The sequence below is a fragment of the Meriones unguiculatus genome, chromosome 20 (assembly GCF_030254825.1).
Source record: "Meriones unguiculatus strain TT.TT164.6M chromosome 20, Bangor_MerUng_6.1, whole genome shotgun sequence".
Taxonomy (NCBI): domain Eukaryota; kingdom Metazoa; phylum Chordata; class Mammalia; order Rodentia; family Muridae; genus Meriones; species Meriones unguiculatus.
This window is the reverse complement of record NC_083367.1, coordinates 26,188,702-26,209,428: the sequence shown is the minus strand read 5'-3', so window position 1 is coordinate 26,209,428 and position 20,727 is coordinate 26,188,702. Positions and strand designations below refer to the sequence as shown.

Genomic DNA, 20,727 nt, shown 5'->3' with positions numbered 1-20,727 from the left:
AGCCTTGAATTTCACAGAGATCCACCTAACTCTGCCTTTAAAGCGCTTGGATCAAAGGCAGGCATGCGTCAGCACACTTGGCCTAAGGATAAAGTTTGAATTGTAATTTTTGACTTTAGTCATCTTTGTACTTGGATTTTTTTTAAGAGACATTCTCCGACATCTATACTTTTATTTATTTTTTCACTTTGAGTATTTTATTCACTTGGAACTCACATGTATACATTGTTTGAAGTAGAGGTCCAAGCTCAGATTGCTCTAGCCAATTTCATTTGCATATTCATTCATCCTAATGCCATCCTGCCTGATTTCTACAGTTTAATAATCAATAACCTGCTTTCTTGGAGGGCAGGTCACTCTTTACTGACCATTTTAGTGTGAACTTTGACTTTCCTGAACAAATAACTAACATGAGCAAAAGTTTCCGAACAGTTTTGGACTTCCTGAGAGCCTTTGAGCTAACTGACTAGGGTGGTGTGGTACAGAAAACGTCAGGCAAAGCACTGGGGACTGTGGAAAGCAGCGCCAGGAACCACAGACTCTGAGGCTGGGTTTCCCAATCTGTAATATGAATTTACACACTGGTTTGTAAAAATTGAGGTAGGAAAGGCAGCAAGGATGTTGCCAAGGGGAAGGAGAAAGGCTTTTTACTGTGTACTTCATTTTAGGAGTGTTAGAGGTAGGTGACTGCAGTGCCGGAGGGCATGGATGAAACTCTGGAGGGAAGAGGCATGCTAGGTCACGCCCCAAGCATCTGCAGGAAAGCGCTTCTCCAGTGAAGAGGTAGGTGTCACGACAGCGTGCCTGATAGCACTGTGAGGGAAAAGCCTGATGCTTTGGAAGGCCCTGTCACAATGGATTGAATGTCTGCACACCTCTGTGTTTGTAAAATCGGTCACTGAAATCTCCTTTCTCTAGAAAAAAATCATAACCACTGTGCCTTACACAGCTGACAGGATGTGAGTCATCAAATGTTCCAGAGTGCGAAGACCGCACGCACAATCCAGAAAACAACCTGACCTGTATGAGCCGTAGAGGTAAGGATTATTAATATCAAATGTAACTTCTAGTTTGGAGCTTCTAGCTGAATTTACTATGTTCAATTCTTGGCCATACTACTTTGGCTAAAGGCTTAATTATCTTTTTTTTTTTTTTTTTCAATTTAGAGCTATAGCCCTCTCAGATCAATGTCAGTGTAACAGATATAACTATTAAATAGTCAACCCTTTGTCAACTGAGGGTTACTGTGGTTAAGTAGAGGAACAGTACAGAATTGACTGCAGTATGTTTTCACGATGGCTGAAATTTAAAATTAAGCCATTTGTGTTCCTTTTTTGAGAACCAACAAAGGTGTTGGTGTCTTCTAAGTTAAAAAAAAAATAAAAAAAAGAAGTAAAGTATATAAATAGCTACAAAACACCAAGCTTGAAGTAGCTTATCCAAAGCCACCAGCAAACTCTTAGCTGCGAAAGCCGGCTGCAGGATTCCTTTCCAGAATGACTGAGCAAGGCCGAGCTGGGGTTTGTTTTATGCTTTAATGTAAGATTTGTATTACTTCTTTGAGAAGTCTTCTACAAGGCAGTATCACCATATTCACTACCAACTCCCCTGCTTGACCCCCCCAGTAGGTCTACATCCTCTCCTTCCACGCTCCCCAACGTCACGCCCACTGTGCTTCACGCACAGTGCACACTGGAGAAATGTTCGCAGTCTGAGTAAACGAGGAACATTTCCTTTCTGAATTCTTTTAGGAGTCTTCATTGTCCTGATAACTGAAAGACACAAAAGTCTCCCTGCCAAAGCCCCACCCTCATTGTGTGGCAAACTCTGGACCTGTGCTGGACCTCTTGCTCTTGTCAACATGCATAGTTGAAGTCTTTGAATGTAAATAAGAAAAAGAGAGTGCCTGCCTGCAGAGGGAACACTTCCAGTCATATTTTGTTACCTAGAGACATCAGGAGACACATTTCTCTTTCAGTCTCATCTCTCTCTCTCTCTCTCTCTCACACACACACACACACACACACACACAAAGGACACACTTGTTAATATCCAGCTTGCATCAGTGCTGGGACAAGAAAAGTATCATTGCACCTGCAAGAGACAGGCAGCATTCCCATTATGGAATGAGGCTATTTGTTCAACTAGCACACCCTGCAAGCCAAAATCAGACAAATGTGAAATGAGCTTTTATTCTCCTGTTTCACTTGTCATCTTGGAGCTTAAAGCCTCCTTCTGCTAACCTAGGCCTAGTCCTAGAATCTTCTAGCCTCTTTACCTTGGCCTAGAATGTTTTTCAGCCTCTGAGAATTACTGCTTAATAAGCTCATCCTTCTTGTTCTTTCTGAGCTCTGGCCTAGCTGGTTCAACTCAGCTGTTCTGGCTCAAATTCCTCTCTGAACTAACTTATTCAATCTGGTTTCTCTCTAGGCCTCTGAATTGCTCTGCTTGGCCTCAAACTAACTCAAACAATCTGCTCTCATCTCCTGGCTCTTTCTCATTCTCTGGCTCATTCAGTCTTCACCTAAGTTCTCTATCTGCAACCTGTCTCTCTATTACTGTCCTGGTAAAAATGCCTTCTCTTTCTCTCATTGTCTCTTAAGCAGCTTCCCTTTCCTCACTCCTGAGAGTTGGGCGTATCCTATTCTGTCAAGTCTTTTTTTTTTGTCACTGTTCCTGCCACTCAATTAGGCATCACTTTCACACATGGGTGCTTCCTTCTACAAACTAACTTTACAAACTTCATTGTTTGGGATTAAAGGCGTGTACCATGACTACTGGACCTAAGCTTTTCTTTACCTGAAACTTGCTCTCTACCAGGCTGGCCTCGAACTCAGTGATCTGTTTGCTTCTGTCTCCTGAATTAAAGGCGTGTTTATATTCCAACCAGATCACACAGACCTAAAAGGTCTTGGATGTGATCTCTTGCCAGAACAGCCATGTTCTAAATTAAAATTCCTTTACAGACAAACAACTGATATTTTTGAAGGCTCAAGGAAAAAAAACATCTTAGTAGAAATAGAAATGAGTCTATGTTAGGTATTTGTGACATATTAAGTTCTTCTGAAGCAAGTCCCTGTGGCACGTAATGAGATGGAGAATCCCATCTACCTCTTATGTGGAATGTAGTCATGATGGTGCCTTTGGGTAAGTTGGCTTTGTATAGAAGGATGCTCCCTTCTACTGACCTACTGAGTAACAAGACATGACCATCCATGTTTTTAAAGGAACTATGAGGAAATTTCACTTATTTATTATCATCTTGGAGGCAAAAATGCCTCTTGAAATTCACAGAGTAATTACATTATTGATAGTTATATTGGGAAGTGAAGCATGCAAGCATGCAAACTTTCCCATCATGTTCAATGCAGTAAGAAAACTCTGATTCCACCTTTTCTCTCTCTCCTCACTTACCCAGATGACTCCCTGCCACACCGGCACTTATGTAGCCTGACTTTCAGGAGCGCTGGGATCACCACTCTTCACCATTAGTACTGATTTAGAACTAAACTCAACCACTCCAGTGACATTGTCCCTTCCCTTTTGCCTTTTGTAACTCTGCTATAACATTCGTGAAGACTAAACTTGAGGTTCCTTCGTCAGCCTCATGCTTGCGAGCCCACTCAAAGTGCCTGACAGGCGTGCACCACTGTGCTAGTGACACTATAGCAGAGAGAGGGTCTTAGACGGAATCTGCAGGCACTCCTTTCCAACTAGCTCTGCCTTGTCGTTTGGAAGACCATGCGGAATCACGTTGTACAATACAAGTCTGCTAGGTCTGAGCGCAGGAAGGATGTCCCAGACACAGTAAGGGAAAGACACACAGTGAGCCCAGGAGCACCTCCCATTTTTGCCCCAAGTTACCCTGTTCTCCAGAACAAACATTTCCTCATGCCCACGATCCAGACAGCCCCGTTTCCAGGTTTTCTCTTTTTCTTCCCCCTGTATGTGGAAATCATTGGAAAGAGGATCTAGAAGAGCCCTTTTCCACCTATCACATGGATGACCTTGAGAAAAGAGCATGGCCTTGGTGGGTAGAAGTCCCCTTCTTCAAGTCTTAGTGTGGACTCTAATTGAGATAGTAAGCCTACTTCTTCATTAAAGGGTTCTTTTGGTCTATTATAAAATGTGAGATGTAAGTTCCAGACCCCTGACAGACTGAAACACCAAAGACAAGATCAGTAATACATGTAAACCTATCTAGGGCGTGCAAGGCAGGATACTAAGATATAGCGATGATTACACAGAAAAATAAGGAATCTTATCATCCGGAAGCTGAAATCTTGCAAAAACCTCACAGAGTCACTACATTTTCCACATTAGTGAGAGTGACAGGGCACTTCTGCATAAGTGAGGCTACCTAATCCTCACAAGAACATTAAAATATGCATACATTTTAAAAAGAAGAAACTGACTTCCAAAGAATTTAATCTGCTTAAGACAGCTCAGCTGTTTACAAGGCATTAGCTCAGGTCATCTGACTCATTTTCTTTTTCCAACACTCTGTCTCAAGAAGAGTATTGCAGGAAAAAAACAATACTTGCATTAAAAGCATGACATTTACTACTTTGTTATTTGTATGAGACAAAAACACCCCACGGACATATAATACTTTCATAAAAGTAAATGATCCTTGAAAATTATTAAAAGATTTTATTCAGATCCATTTATGTGGCATGTTGATTAATATTTCCCGCAGTAATTATTAACTACTCGAAAGAGCATTTTTTTGCCATTCTGCTAGTTAAATAGGCTTTCTCACTACAGAAACAAAAATAATATGTGGAATTAAATGGCATCTTTAATGATTACAATTAAATCCAAATGTGAAGACATAAATAAATTATATGTAGATGGAATCATTTTTTTCAGACAAGTTGGGTGATGTACCAGTTGCCTTTTAGAAATAATAAGTTTGCTTGATGATTTGTTAATTCGTAAATGTACACCTATTAAGAGTTTCATATTGATGTATAAGAAAATAGTACAAAGCCTAGAAAACTGGTATATAACAGAAAAGAACCTTGTAGTGTTATTTTTCAGTATGACTTTTTTTTTATTAGTAAACAACTTTGTTTTGAATGAATAACAACTGGAGTCAGAGATTTGTTTTTCTTACCACTTAAAAGGTTAATTATTTGCATAGACTCCATCCTAAAAAGAGTGACGTATATGTGGGAGTTTACTTCAGCTGTGGGACCGTTCTCAAGGCTGGTAACAGAAACAGCAGAACAAACATTCCCACACCCGCCTTCTAGGCCACAAAACTTGCTCTAACAGGATCACCCTGACAGGGAGAGAGACTTACTGCTTTTTATCCTCTTCATACTTACAAATTAGATTATGGAATCAGCAGTCAGTAAATCTTAGGCTCCTTTCTTTCTCAGCTGACAGTTTTAGTCACTGACTCAGCAAGAGGACAAGCAGTGCCCCCTTGGCAACTAAACTACCGAGAACAGTGACTTTTCTTTCTTCAAGCATATAGCATGTTTCCCTAACGTACTAACTGCATTTTTGATTTGCTGTGTTTTGTGATGCTTTAACAATTTACAGGGTTATGATAATCTGGAAATACTGCCTTGCACTCAGAGGGGGATAGCAAGGCTTTCCCTCAGAACCATGTAGAAACAAACCAATCTAGACAGGCTCAGCATGGCCCTTAGGTTACACAACAAGCCAAGATTCCCAGGCCTGAATCCTCCTGGAGTGAAAGTATTGGATAACTAGAGATTACTTCCATGTCCTAGACACCACCAAAACGATATAAAATATCCATCCTCAACCATTTACTCCATTCTGCCTTGTTTTTCATTGTAAGTAGTCATGCTTTCTCTCTACTCCTTGCCTCCCATGTGTGGCTTTAGTCCTTCTTCTGCACTGATGTGTAGCCTGGAATAGCATGCTCCTTTATATCAGCTGTTTCATAACTACCAGTGTGTGTGTGTGTGTGTGTGTGTGTGTGTGTGTGTGTGTGTGTATAGCTAATACAAACCTCAGGCACGTATCTCAAGTCTAGAAGCACTCACATCAGTATCCTGTTGAAATGCTGGTAGAGAAAAAGGGAAGGATCTGTTTTCATTTCTTTTCCCAATTATGTGGTAAAGCAGTCTGGCAAAAGCAACTTAAGGGAGAGAGGGTTTGTTTCTGCTCACATTTCCACCATAGCGGAGAAGTCATCATGGCAGAGAGTTGATGAAACTAGTCACATCACATCCATAGTCAAGAAGCAGGGGACAACACATGCCTGCATCTACCCAGTTTCCCTCTCCACTCATAGTATCCAGGAACCCAATAAGGGAATATTATCCTAGGGTGGGCAGGCCTTTCCACCTCAGCTAGGATAATTAAGATAATCTCTGATATTGCAGGGTATATGATTCCATTGTGAACCCCGAGATTGTGAACTATAAAAACCTGTTTCTTGTCTGGTGTGGCTCAGCTCTATCACATGCCTTTAATCCAAGAGCTTTCCGTACACAGGATTTACTAAAGTTAACTCTGGGTCAAGAGGCGAAGCAAGTAACCCCCTGACAGGGATTAAGTAGAAAGGGGAGACTTTGAGAGAGGAGTATTTAAGACAGTGTGGAGAAGAAGAAAGAACTTTTTGGCTTTTAATTTTGGCTTTTCCCTCTTGGGCTATTGGGTGAGCTTTTGGTTTTTATCCTCCTGAGCTGTCAGCTGAGCTAGCAAGCTTTTGGTTTTTAGCTTTTAGTTTTTGGCTTTTTTCCTTTGAGCCTTTTTCCATGAGCTGAGTAGGAAGTCAACCAGGTGCTTTCTCTGCCTGTCTGAGCTAATAAGTTTTCACCCCAGCAGCTAGCTCCTGAGTCTTCATTGGTAAAATTGAAGAGTTTGGCATTTTATTTCTTTACAACACCCAGAAATCTGTCTCCTAGGATCTTTTTGATTCCATCAACTGACAATTAACACTATGTATCACAGAAATTAAAACCCAGTTTTTAATTTTAACTATTTTACTTTTTATAGAGTACATGGTGTTAAGAAAATCTCTAAGATCCAGAAACATCAAGAAAATGGGGAATATGTTACTTATGAATACATAGATCAAACTAGAGAATCTCTATAGCATTCCAGTGTTACTGTTTTATTATATGTATGCGCGCATGTGTGTGTGTGTGTGTGTGTGTGTGTGTGTAAAATCCTTAGCAATGCTTACGATCTTTTATTTGTCTGTGTGGTGTGTATGTTCATTGTGTATGTGAATTTACGTATATACATAAATTCATATATTTATAGGCCAGAGATTGTGTGTGTATAGGCCAGAGATTGGTATCAGGTTTATTCTTCAATGTCTCCCATTTTATTTTTTAAGACAGGGACCCCCACCAATTCAGCTAGACTGGCTGGCCATTAAGCTCAAGGGATCCATCTGACCCTGTTTCTTCCCACCATAGTATTGGGCTTACTGATGACTGCTGCCATGCCAGGTTTTTAAAAGGTAATAGGTCCCAACTCAGGTCCTCGTGCTTGTATGGGAAATACTTTTTACTGACTGAGCTGTCACCCCAGTCCCTTAATATATTTTACTGTAAGAAGTAGTTGCTGGGGCTGTAGAGGTGGTTCTGAAGTTAAGAGCACTGGATGCTCTGCTGGAGGAGAGAGGGTCAGTTCCCGGCATCCACGTGGTGGTTTACAACTGTCTGTAATTCCAGTCCCAGGTGATCCAGCCCAATGCCCTCTTCTGGCTTCTGTGGGTATTGCATGCATGAGGCTCACAGACATATATGCAAAGAAAACAAAACAAAAAAAAACAAGACAAAAAAAACCATACACAAACACTCATATATTTTGATGAAAAAGCAGTTGCTGGATTCACAATCAACACTGAATTACTGAGACTTTTTGAGCAGTGATTCTTAAGCTTAGACATTTCTATCACGTTGGAAATAGTATAAAATCACAGAGTCAGGGGCTCCCGAATAGTCAGCTCTGGAACTGGTTTATGATAAAATGTCTGTTTGCTCTTTTGCTTTCTGCCAAGCACCACCACTTTAACGGTGCTTCGGACACCATCACATTTTACAGCAGCCATGGAACCTGGGATTCACGACAAGACAGAAACTTTACAAGAATGGCAATTACATTTTACTGTTAAAAACGGCAAAACAGCCACCTGAGGTGGTGGCACATGCCTTTAATCCCAGCACTCTGGAGGCAGAGGCAGGTGGATCTCTATGAGTCAGAGGCCAGCCTGCTCTACAGAGTGAGTTTCAGGGCAATGAAGGTTACACAGAGAAACTTTGTCTCAAATAAGTAAATAAATAACATAAAACCAACCAATCAAACAATAGTAATAATAGCCACAGCCTAGGTTTCTTCACTTTTAGGCTCATGATCAGTGAGGGATTTTCAGAAGGTCAAAGAACAGGTGACATGAGCCAAGTTCGGACTTCAAATCCAGTGTCATTAAGTTCTTCATCATTTGAATTGGTACAATGCTTAAGTTACTGAACCAACCGTTTATGTGTCCAGGGCTCTATATGAAACAACCAGGCCACACAGAGACTAGGCGACTTTCCCCAGGCTATGCAGCTAGTAAAGAACAGGGTTAAGATTAGAATCCTGGTGATCAGCCCCTAAGCCACACTCCTCGAACGCCAATAGGAGATTCTGCGTCAAGTGAGAGTGTTCACAAATACACTGGAATCAAAGATATAACGTGTGTTAAAAGATCTCATTTAACCATTCTAAGGAAATGGGCTCAGGTCATTTACTCACTGTCAAGTGGAACAGTAAATACATTGAACAGTATTATAACTCTACACTCTTGAATTGAAGTGGCAGAGCAACAGCAACAGACTTAGACAAAAAGAGGATGTTATTAGCTGAGATAACTGGAAAGCTCAGGGAAGCCGCTGGTTTCGGCTGCAGCTTGAGTCAAGGCTCCAAAGTCCTTACACTAGACTTGACTTTGCTTGTGTCTATTTCAGATAACTGCATCGATTCCACTCCATCCCCACAAAAATTGCCACAAGAACACCGGATCAGAAAACAAACCATTCTCCAACACCTAAAAAGCAGACGTTTTTCACCCTGAGACAATGGGTCTACTACTGAAGCAATTGTGCAGGGTTTGTAAAAATAACTGACTGGCTTAGCTGAGAGCCAAAACTAACAGATGTCCACTGCAAAACAAACTGGGCCTAGCCTGCCTCCCTATAAATAACGTGATTTGTGAGCACATCGGTGGTTTTTCAGTTCAAGAGCCCCACAGTGCTTTTTTCACATACTCCCTAGTTTAAAAGCTTTCCAGTAGAATCCACCGAGGGAGACACAGTATTGTCTTCAATAATGTTACAACTGAGGTCTCTCAAAAGCCCTGACCCTTTAGGTCCCTGTCCTCTCTAATGTGTGAAGACCCTGCTGGCTCCTGAGAACATCCAGGACTGGCCAGTCACCTTGTACACACCTCCCTTCTGCCTGAGCACTGCGGTCATCTCTTTCCATCTCTGTTCAAGGAGCAGAGCGCGGGTTCCCTTTTTCACCGTGAGCCTGGAATCCTGCTTGGGTATTGGCATCACTGAAAGGCTTACATCGCAAGGTTGGGGGTCCCACAGCCGAGTAATGCTTCTCCTCCAGTCTCTTCTAGTCCTTGGCTGAAGAATTCTCTTCAAGTATCAGAAGTTAAGGACAAGACTGGCAAGAAATCCCTCTCCTGCTTAAACTTCTCAGACATTTTGACTCATCTTCCCATTCCTCAAGAGCATACACCTTTTTTTTTTTTTCAAAAGTGAAAACCAAAATGAAAATCAAGATTAGTCCCATACTCCATCACACTCCTAAAGGAAATAGCCATATGAAACCAATGGTCGAAAACATCTCACATCACTTTCCTGTCTCATTAAATTCTGACATTGTGTCTGGAGACACTGAGCACTATGCAGGAGACTTTTATTTTTCACAGTTGACTACAATGTTGCCACCATACAGTCAAAGAAATGTACTCTCAGGGAGATAGCAAAGTGGTCCACTGCCATGGGTTAGGCCCAGGATTACTAGCTCTTGAATCTGTTTGATTGTTTGCTTGCTTGAATGCTCTCAGTTTCAATGTGAAAGAAATCAGATGCCCTTCTGAGCACCCACATCAGGTGATCGACAGCTGATTTAGCCAGTGGGGGACACAAATGGGACGATTTAAGGCAGGACTGAAGAAAAACCCAGAGTACCTCTCCTTCCATTTATTTTTAAAATCATAAGTAACCGTGTGATTTATTCTTGGGAAAAATAAACTAAGTATTGTACAGTAGACGGAGAAATGAACAGGAAATCTTAGCCCGGTTTCATGTCAGCTACCATAGTTGGCAACATGTATTCCATACTGTGAATAATTAACAGCTGTGATTTTCAAACCCATGCCACCTGCCAGTGCTGTAAATCCATAAATGTCTAAACAAATCTCTATAAATAAAAGTAGGTACATTTTAAAAGCTGAAGTCTTTTGCAGTGCTTTTTTACAGTGCAATCTATTACTTACAACAGTCTTGCAAACTAAATGACACTGTTGCTGGGTCGCCTTGATTTCTTCACAGGATGGCTTTCTGGTGTTGCCTGAGTGACAGTGTTTTACCTCAACTACAGCCGCACATACTATGGCAGGCAAGACCATCGACAGAGAATTTGAACGTCAGTAAGTTCATCTATTTAAAAGAAGAGTCTTGTTTGTATATTGGCCTCAATAAAATGCCAGAACAGATGGTAGGTCAATAGAGTCAGCGCAGAAGCCTTCAACATGGAGGGCGTGTGGCGAATTTCATTAGCGCTGTTAATGAGCTCCTCAGAAGGCGTTTCTCTTCCAAATTCTACTGCTTCGCTCCAAATAAGCAAACCATTCTTAGTTTTCCATGTCAGAGCGACAGAGTCATTCAAAGAACTCTTTTACAGCAATTCTGGACATGGTTGGGGGTTACACACTCAACTTTCAAAGTGAACTGCACTGGTAATTTCTTGTTTTTCATCGTCAGCCGCATTATCAGCCGCCGTTCGTCACCTTATTAATCACAACCACATATCCCGCCACCGCAAAGGTGCACTTTAACGTAGGTTCAGCCAGAATACCAGGCAAGCTTTATGGAGCTGGCTTTTCCTCCGTGAGGCAGTCCCACTGAGATGACCACTGAGAACCTTTTACTCCGGAAAGCGACCTGGTTCTGAGCTCCAAATGGCTCCGATGCTTCATAAGATCGCACTGTTCAGGTGCCTGGATCAGGAGGAGCGGGAACCACCCAGGATCCATGGGAACCCGAAGATCACGCAGCAGAAAACCCTTTTCAGATTGATCCAAGAGCGAAATCCCACCATTTGGTAGCGTGACAAAGCACGCTACGGGGGGAACCACCTCTCCTCCTGGCAGGAACCGCAGCAGCACGGGCTGGGGTCCTGCCAGTGGCAACCAGGCCGAGAAGTAGCTCCTGCGCGCATACACGTGAAAGATTAAGGAACTCAAGATGGCCACGAGTCCTTCCTCCCCACTGACTTCTTCACTACACACACTTCCTGTGACAGCCCCTGATTCCACGCCGTAGCCGCAGCTCACACTAGAGGCCACCACCACTTCCTGGCCTGTGACGCCGGTTCTGAGTACGTCTGTGCTAACGGAGGGTGAGGATGACCAACTACCTAGGTCCGTGTGAAAAACAAAGAGGTTTTCCCAGCATGCAACAGTTCCTGGGCTGGAGCAGGAAAACTTCCGGGTCGTTGGCCTCCACACTGGTAAAACTCCGCCTTACTGCATGGAGTTCCAGCTGTTTGTAGCTAGTGCCTTACTACAGCTGGCCTTTGAGGCCGTAAGTGCTCTCTTTGTCTCCTCAGCCTCCATAAGTTCAATCCATTTCCATCAAACTCCGTCTCTAATCCGAAACTGCCCCTGTTTACCAGATTTTTTTACACCAGTATCTTGGCTTTCTCTTTGTGTGCTTCAGAGAGGAGGGTGGGGCAGGCAGCACAGTTTGTGTCATATGGTTGCCAGCTCGTGAGTAGCAAAGGCGATGCTTTGGCCAAAGACCATGCTCCACCTATTCCATCAGGGGATAAATAAATAAATAAAATTTTAAAGGTGCCTGAGGTGAAGGCAAAGCAGCTGCTCCACACCTGCCTGCCCCTGCCTGCGTCATCTCACCGCCAGCAAGGGGAATTTTATTTTCCTTGCTTCTTGAAGGAGTAAGTGATGGTAACATAACTTACAAATGAGTTATTTTTAGCTTCAGCAAGTGAAACAGGGCTCCTGTCTGCCTCATCCAAAGAAGAGTGGGAAGGAGGGGGAGGGGCTGGCATCTTCTGCCTGGTGCTCTTTCTATTCCCCGGGGAAACACTTGATAATGCCTTTGGGTATGGTACAGGCCACTGAGGCCGGCCTAGGAGTCCCGTGGTGGGTACTGAACACATATTTCTCCGCACCTCCGGTGATGAAGCTCAGCCATGTAAGTCACCTTACCACTGAGCTATTGCTATAGTAACAAGCAACTGGGCTCACTCTTTCCTTTTCTTTTTACATTCTTGTCGGGGAGGGGGTAAATGCAAATACGCATTCTATATTTGAAAGGCTCTAAAAGTAAGGAACATGAGCTTAGATGTTTAGGTGGGCGGTCCTTAAATACAGTGCGAAATGCTGCTGTGAAAAGTGCCAATGAGTTCAAGCTAATTGTGCTGGTTGTCTGTTGCCCATCTTACAAAGCAAAATAATATTCAGAAGAAGCATATTTTAGATCAACCTGCTTCTCATTTATGTTTAATTTTCTTGCAAATGCCAAAACAGAATAGTTCATGCTGAGAAATAAGCCACACAGTTGAATCTAACAGCTCCTGAGAGCTTTGGTCTGAGTTGGCTGTGTTTCTGTTATAGTCATGAAATAACCTGACCTCTGGGGAGTACGACAAGATGTTTGTCTATTTCATTCTGTCACGGCCCTCCAAAGGAATAGTATGTACCCCATCCTTGCCCATTAAAGATAGGTTATGAAATATCCGTGACTTCTCTGTTGTTTTTATATGCCTGAAGGCAACACATAGGCTATATTTTGAATGAAGTGACGCTGGTGCAGAATGCGCCAGAAAGCACTTCCTGTTAGCACTTAAAACGTTAGTACTTAAAACGTTTCAGATTTTGGAGCACTTTAGATTTTAGAGGTTTGAATTGGGAATCTTCAAACTGTGACCACTTCACCCACCACATGAGAGCTGGGTTGGTCTTGCTGCAGTTTATGGGGTTATGTCCTGCTCACCCCAGGCACTGGCTTTTTTTTGTTTGTTTTTTCCCCCCCCCCACTTTTAAAACTTGAAACACAAGCACGATATGAACTATTCCATTCAACATTCTGTGACAGTAAATAATTAAACCGTGTGATGTATAAGTATCACGTGACGATTTTCTTCAAACTGAGGCGAATGCATTTGAAAATACTGACACAACAAATGATCTAGAATTGTACTGTTTGTTAAAACTAGTAACTGCACATACGGGAAAATGGAGCAAACTGACTTTGTAAAAAGACCTTCTTTTCTCTCCTTTGGCCACTGGTTTTCCCTTCAGCAAAGGAGTTTTATATTTCTTTTCTGGCTGTGCCATGCCTTCTGTTTTTTAACTCTCTTTAAATTTTACCTTTATCATTTTTCCTTCCTTCTACTTGTCGTAATTTGATTTTGTTTTTCCAACTCTTAATCAGCTACTCAGTTTCGTTGTTCTTTGTTTACTCACTTATATTAAGGCCCAAGGGAAGTTTTCCTTTGATCTCTTTTAACATAGCCCCATGCCAGCGGTGGTGCTACCTGCCTGTAACCTAGCACTTAGGACCGGAGCAGGAGGCCAAACCAGGCTACAGAGCAAGACGTGGTCACATGACATAATAAACAAGCAAATAAGTGAATTCCCAAGGTCTGTATATACATGTAGTATTCCATTATTATGTTTTATAATGGCGCCCTGCCATTTTGATTTCTGAGCTGGAAAGGCCTTTGGGCTGATTTTTCTATTGATTTGGTTTTACTGTGCTGTGCTAAAAAACAAACAAACAAACAAACAAACAAACAAAAAACAAAACAAAACTGCTACTTTCCATTTTTTGCTTTTTATCTATTTTATGATTATCTGATATATCTTAATTTGTGATCCTCTACCAGAGCTGCTTGAGAAACAGGATACTGATTTTGAATATACCAAAGAGCTCACTTGTTAGCCTTACCATATGATAATTAAGTATTATATTGATACATTATTGCTACTTACATTAACAGCTCCTTCCTGTACTTGGCTTTATTTGCCTGATCTGCTGGATGCTCTTTGTTTATTTTATGTTGTCCAATACCAGGACTTTGACCTAGTATCTCTCCTTCCTCCCTGCTCTCACACCTGCCCTCCCCCTGCCTGGTTCACTCACTTACAACATCTTACTTGGTATTTGTCTTTGTGCTGTTAAATCTCTTGCAGTTCTCATCCGTGGCTTGGGATTTGGATCTGCATTTTCCTGATGTACACTTGACCATATTGAATCTTCATGTTGCTCAGTCAGTCTCTTATACAGAACAAAGAGTTAAATGCAGCTGGGGGCTTGGGGGGGTTCACTATGGAGTGTTTCTCTTTTAACAGACAAAGGGGGCTTTTTCACGTGCAGGTAAGACAGTTACATACTGTACCTTAGGTCTTTTGGTAATATAATTTTATAAGATTCTTAAACTGTGCAGTTTGTATAGCTTTTGTTTTACTTTTAAATACAATTGTAATGTACAGAAAGTCATATCTAATGGCTCTATTTATCATTTTTATGTTATTCATGAGTACCTTTTCTTTTTACAGCATATTTTCTCTTTGTCTTCTTGCCCATCTCTCTTCTATTCTGCTTTCATTATCTCTGTGGTCTTCCTTAACATTTACATCTGCACTATTGCATGCACTCACAATTTTATTTGATAACCTTAAAAGGCAAGCTTTGACAAAGAACTTCTCACTTGCATAACTTTAAAATCTTGGTGTATCTCAGGTTGAGGCACTTATTAAACATTCGTGAGGCATTAGGCTTGAGCCTCAGCAATGCAAAGCCAAAGATCAACAAAGAAACATTAAAAAAAAAATCCCTTCAGAGGAGGACCCCCCCTCATTGGACTGGGAGAGGGGCATAGGAGAAGAAGAGAGAGGGTGGGATTGGGAAGGGAAAAAAATTTCTTTAACATGCTTCCTCTATACACTTTGTCTTAGCCAGTGTTCTATTGCTGTGAAGAGACACCGTGACCATGGTAACTCCTATAAAAGAAAACATTTAATTGGGGCTGCCTTGCAGTTTTAGAGGTTTAGTCCATTATCTTCAATGGCAGTTAACATGGTGGCATGAAATCAGACATGGTGCTAAAGAAGGAGCTGAGAGTTCTGTATCTTGATCCACAAGTAGAAGTGAAAGTGACTTGAGCTTCTGAGACCACAGCAAGGCCACGCCTACTCCAATAAGGCCACACTTCCTAATAGTGCCACTCCCTGAGCTATGCACTCAAACACATGAGTCTATGGGGACATTCCTATTCAAACCACCACAAGCTATTTATCAGTAACAAGAAAAAATAAATGGAACATAAAAACAAAATAAATATGGCATCTCAACAGGGTGCTAAAAATTAGCATTAGCTATGAGTGTCTCAAGAGCTTTATGTATACCAAGGGTGAAGTCCTGAGAAGGACACAGTCCCATCTATGTAATTTTTTTTTTGGGGGGGCGACTAGAAATATAATAGGGATCCAACAATAAAGAAGCTTTATACAAGCACACATATATGAAATATTCTACTAAAAATACAAGTGAAATGTTTGTGGGTGACAGTGGCCGTCAAGACTGACATCATAACAAACAAAGCTGAGGACATGTCCCAGAGTACAGGAGATAGATCCATAGACTTTGCCTCCCTGCTTTTCCTGCTCTCTTCCACCTTATCCCCATGCTGAAGCAAGTATTTACATTCCATATAAACATCGGATTCTTACATTTGCTTTAGACTTAGATGATAGCAAAGTAGTCTCCATTCTTGCTGTCAGTCCTTTGCTTGCTTTTCCCAGTTATTTTGTGGTTGGCTGAATGTTGCTCTAAGTAGATTTAAGAAACGCTCACAGGAATGATACCCTCTAAGCGATTGCATTAAAGGCTATTTTGTTTTGTTTTGTTTTGTTTTGTTTTTTTTTTTTGGTCTGGCCTTTCTGCTGGAAGAGTAAGTTGCCCAAAGATAAAGTCCATGATGTGCACTCAGTAGAAAGGTTTCCATTGTCTTCTGGAAGTAAATTTAACCAGAGAAACCTACAGTTACTTTACCCCTGTTGACCTGAGGCTTTTTGTTATGGTTGTGAAGTCCAGTCACTTTAATTAGATTTGTCTTTGCATCACCAAATCTAGGTCTGCTTTCTTCAGAACATACCACATCATTTCAATAGATGTTCAATCTTTTTTAGAATTGTTTTGCATTATTTCTTCTTATATTTTAATTGCATTCCATGCTTTCAACTTGGGTTTCTATTCTTTCTTTCTTTCCTTCTTTCTTTCTTTCTTTCTTTCTTTCTTTCTTTCTTTCTTCCTTCTTTCCTTCCTTCCCCCTTCCTTCCTTCCTTCCTTCCTTCCTTTCCACCATATACTTGTATGATAGATTTCTTTTTTCTGGGCTGGGATGGACACACTTATTCCCTAGGTTTTCTGTCGCTGACTTCTAATTCTAAATATCTACCTTTTCAGGGGGAAGTTATTTGGATCTAATCTATCAAATCAACAAACTAGTTATCACACCATCCTTTCAGGACTGGACCTCAGTTCTCTAACTTTATGATTCATGATTCCTTCTTTCCCTACCACTGTGAGCAAGAGTTCTCACTATTCTATCACTGGAATGGGGGCTGCCTGAGAAATTGGGGCTCTTCTCCCTGGTTTATAGTCCCAAGACTCACTATTTTCCTACACTTTAATATAATAAGATGATACAGTGAGAGTGACAATCGCAAATTTGTGATTAGTATTTGTTGGAAAGTACCATTTTTTTTTTAAAGTTCTAACTTGTTTTTTTTTTTTTTTTCAATGCAGTTTATTCAGGAACTTTGAACAATCCTCGGACCCTGGGGAAAGCCAGCCCACAGCTTAAATAGCCTCTGGGTAGCCAACCCAGGCTTGCCACGTGGGCAATGCAGATAGGTCCACATACATGGAAGCAAGCCAGATCCTCGGCCTTAGCCAAATGTGGAGTTGTTCGTGACAGAGAGCACTCACCATCGGGAAGGTGGAAGGCGGAAACCAGCTCCATCTTTAAGGCATAGCATTCCGCAGCTCTCTACAGTTCCCCCTTTTTGTTTTAGACGCATCAGGCAAGAGTAGAGGTCTGATCTCTAAGATTAGAAATAAATTGGGACTTTGTACCGATGTTCATTTAGGTGTCATCCACCCAAAGAGCATCAGACCCGACGGATACCTTTTTCTCAGAGGCGGGACCTGGGGCATCAACCTGCATGCAATCAGACATGCTCTTCTCTGGGTCGAAAGCGGCTGACCCTTAGTGCAGTGCTTAGCCTCGCATCCTGAGCGTATCATTTTAGCTTTTTATGGTATCCAACCATGCTTGGGGAGAATGTCCTGCTTCAATGGCTGTAAAGGCCTGAATGATCATGGCTGCATCACACTGTTGTGAGACTCTAATCTTGCATATATACCACAGGCAAACCAAGGAGACCAACACCAGAAGGCCTGCTAACGCTCCCATGCCCGCCCATTCCTTCAGATGACTCATGGCTGCAGCAATCCATGTTGATAATCCTGTGGCTAGTCCTGCGTCCACTCTGGTAGAATTTACTGTGACAATGGCCACTCTCAGCTGCTCCATCGTAGTATCGAATTCTCCAGTCCAATTACCTAAAATATAGCTCGACAATTGTTTAGACAGATTTGCAGCACAGGAGAAATTCTCATGTTGTATGCTAGTGACACAAAGTCCAGCATACTTTCATTGACAGCCAGGTTGAGCGATTTGCCATAGGGTATCAATTTGCTCCTGCACGAGGTCAATCCTCTGATTGAACACCATCAAGCTTCCTTTTAGTTGAGCATTAATTCCTTTATGTACAACTAAGGCATGAGCTACATTGGCTAAATGATTATTCAGGGTCTGAGCAGTCTGCCCAGTATGACTCATGGCTAATGCCCCGGTGGTAGCTCCAACAGCCACCAATGAGATGATAGTAACAATGGTGGCTGTAGTTCCAAGATCCCTTTTCTGTCTGAAGAGAGTCATAGCGTGAGGGGCATCAATGGGCACAGGCACCCAGTGAGGCATGCGAGTAACCAGGGCATACCTAAATTTACTAGCATTCCAGCATTGGGCAAAAAAGCAAGTATCATTACCACAATTACTTGGCTCTATCTGGCTAATAATGAATAAAAATGGGAGATATAGACAAACAGGTGTGGGCTCATAGGAAATATTATGAGAAGCCTTAACCCCTCGTTGGAACATCCTGAGTCAGTTCTAGAACTAGCAGTGGTGGTGTCTGAGGTCTGAGTAGGTTCAGGAGACCATTGCCCCCAGGGGCGAGACATGCTCCATGCCAATTGACTAACTCCATGTTTTCCTCCAATTTTGAAAGTCATTTAAGGTTCTTAAATTATTTTTTCCTTTTTTTTTAAATTTTTCATCAATTACACTTTATTCATTCTGCATCCCCTCATAAGCCCCTCCCTCCTCCCCTCCCAGTCCCACCCTCCCTTCTCCCTCTGCTTGCATGCCACTCCCCAAGTCCACTAATAGGGGAGGTTCTCCTCTCCTTTCTGATCTTAGTCTGTCAGTTCACATCAAAAGTGGCTGTATTGTCCTCTACTATGGCCTGGTAAGGCTGCTCCCCCCCAGAGGGAGGTGATCAAAGAGCAGGCCAATCAGATTATGTCAGAGGCAGTCCCTCTTCACATTACTATGAGCCTGATGGGCAACTGTTGGGCAGGTGAACGGAATTTTAGGTAAGAACTGGGAAATAGTAAGAGCTGGAGAGGACAGGGTCTTCACAAGGAGAGCAACAGAACAAGAAAATTTGAACACAGGGAACTTCCCAGAGACTCATACTCCAACCAAGGACTATTCATGGAGATAACCCAGAACCCCTGCACAGATGTAGCCCAGGGCAGTTCAGAGTCCAATTGGGTTACATAGTAATGTGAAGAGGAAAGTACCATTTTTAGTTTGAGTTTGCTTAGTGTGTTTGAGTGTGTGTGTGTGTGTGTGTGTGTGTGTGCCTACGTGCATTCTACTCACTTTAAGTGTTGGGTAAACCAGAAGTCAGGACACCTCTCTTCTCTTTTCATTCTCACTATAAGCAAAACAAGCTCAACATGCTGTGTCTCGTCCACAGGATTCTTGCAAGAATTTAAAGTACGTATGAGCTTCTGCTGTGGCTTAAGCTTGGCAACTAGGTCTTTATAATCTTATGACTTTGCTTCGCCCCTTTATATTTAAAGAAAACCAATCAAGAGAAAGCCAATGTTAGTTTTGAAACTTCAGCACGTCCTACACTTGATAGAAGTATAGAAATAATGCAAGCAAGCCTAGAGAACAGTTGAGAAACTTGGGACTGTGCTTGGTTTGGGTTACACATAACCCTAAACAAAGCACCCACCAACCTCCCACCTCCATCTGCACCAGGGTACATACACTCTCTTCTCTGAATAACAGGATACACTTCTCCTCTCCTCAGTGACCACCAAACTTGGATAGTTTCTATTCAAAAATATTTCTAATATATCCTGGCCTGAGGATGAGTCCTGATCTGGACTGAACTGGTTTTGTATGCATGAAAAGTAAGACAAACTTTGTCCTCAAGTAAACTCAGTCCCCTACTTAGCATCTGCTTTCTGTGCATTATTGGGTATGCATATGATTAAAACCAGATGGTCAGGGACATTCGCTGATGAAAAGTGATTATATGACCTACCCCATTAACCAACAGAGAACCACTTTCACTAAGCCCTTCAGTAATCAAACTCCTCCTTCTCTTGAAACCCCTAGAAGGAGCCCCAGACAATAATTGGGGTGTTTGAGTATTCTCACTCTCTGCTCACTGCTCTCTTGAAGTGTACCTCAGTCTTCTCTTTACTTTTGAATAAAGTTTCTCTGCTACTTTGGAGTCAGCATGAACCTTTATTTCAGTTCCTAGAATAAGAGGTCAAGGACCTGGATACACCCTTCCCTCACTCAGAAAGGCTGTTTGAAACACACATACACCCCCATTTGATTTTGACTCTATTTAGAAAATATAAATTGTGAACTCTGCTCTCCAATTTTAAACAATATTTTACAGATCAGGATAGGAAAAATACTTTTTATTATTATGATAGTAAAACATTGATCTGTTCAAGAAATATTATTTAAAAGATAGCTTTGAGAACTTATTTCAGTGATGGACTAGAAGATCCAGCAAGCTACAATGAAAATACCATAGTTTTTGAAGTCAAAAATACCAATCGACTTGACTTTGGGTTAACTTAGACCCAAAGTCTTTTGGACTTCAGGCTTCTCATATGTGAAATAACTCTTCTCTATTTGATAGGCTATTAGGATTAAATGAAATCAGAGATAGGAAGAGACTATATAATTTTAGTTATCGACTCTGTGTCCCAAAGCACTAGGATTATAACCAAATAATTGTGACAGCCTGCTTATGCTTGTAAGTCTTTATTCCTGTAGGCTCCTGACTCACTGAAGTTTAGGGTAAGAGCTACT

The 20,727-nt window shown here is 41.7% G+C and overlaps 1 long non-coding RNA gene across 1 annotated transcript; it reads left to right on the top strand.

The window, feature by feature from the left end:
• Positions 1–568: 568 nt before the first annotated feature.
• Positions 569–10,423, top strand: LOC132649516 (uncharacterized). Its single transcript, XR_009587985.1, has 3 exons — positions 569–783; positions 950–1,037; positions 8,949–10,423. It is a non-coding gene; the product is annotated as an uncharacterized LOC132649516 (long non-coding RNA).
• The last annotated feature ends 10,304 nt before the right edge of the window (positions 10,424–20,727 follow it).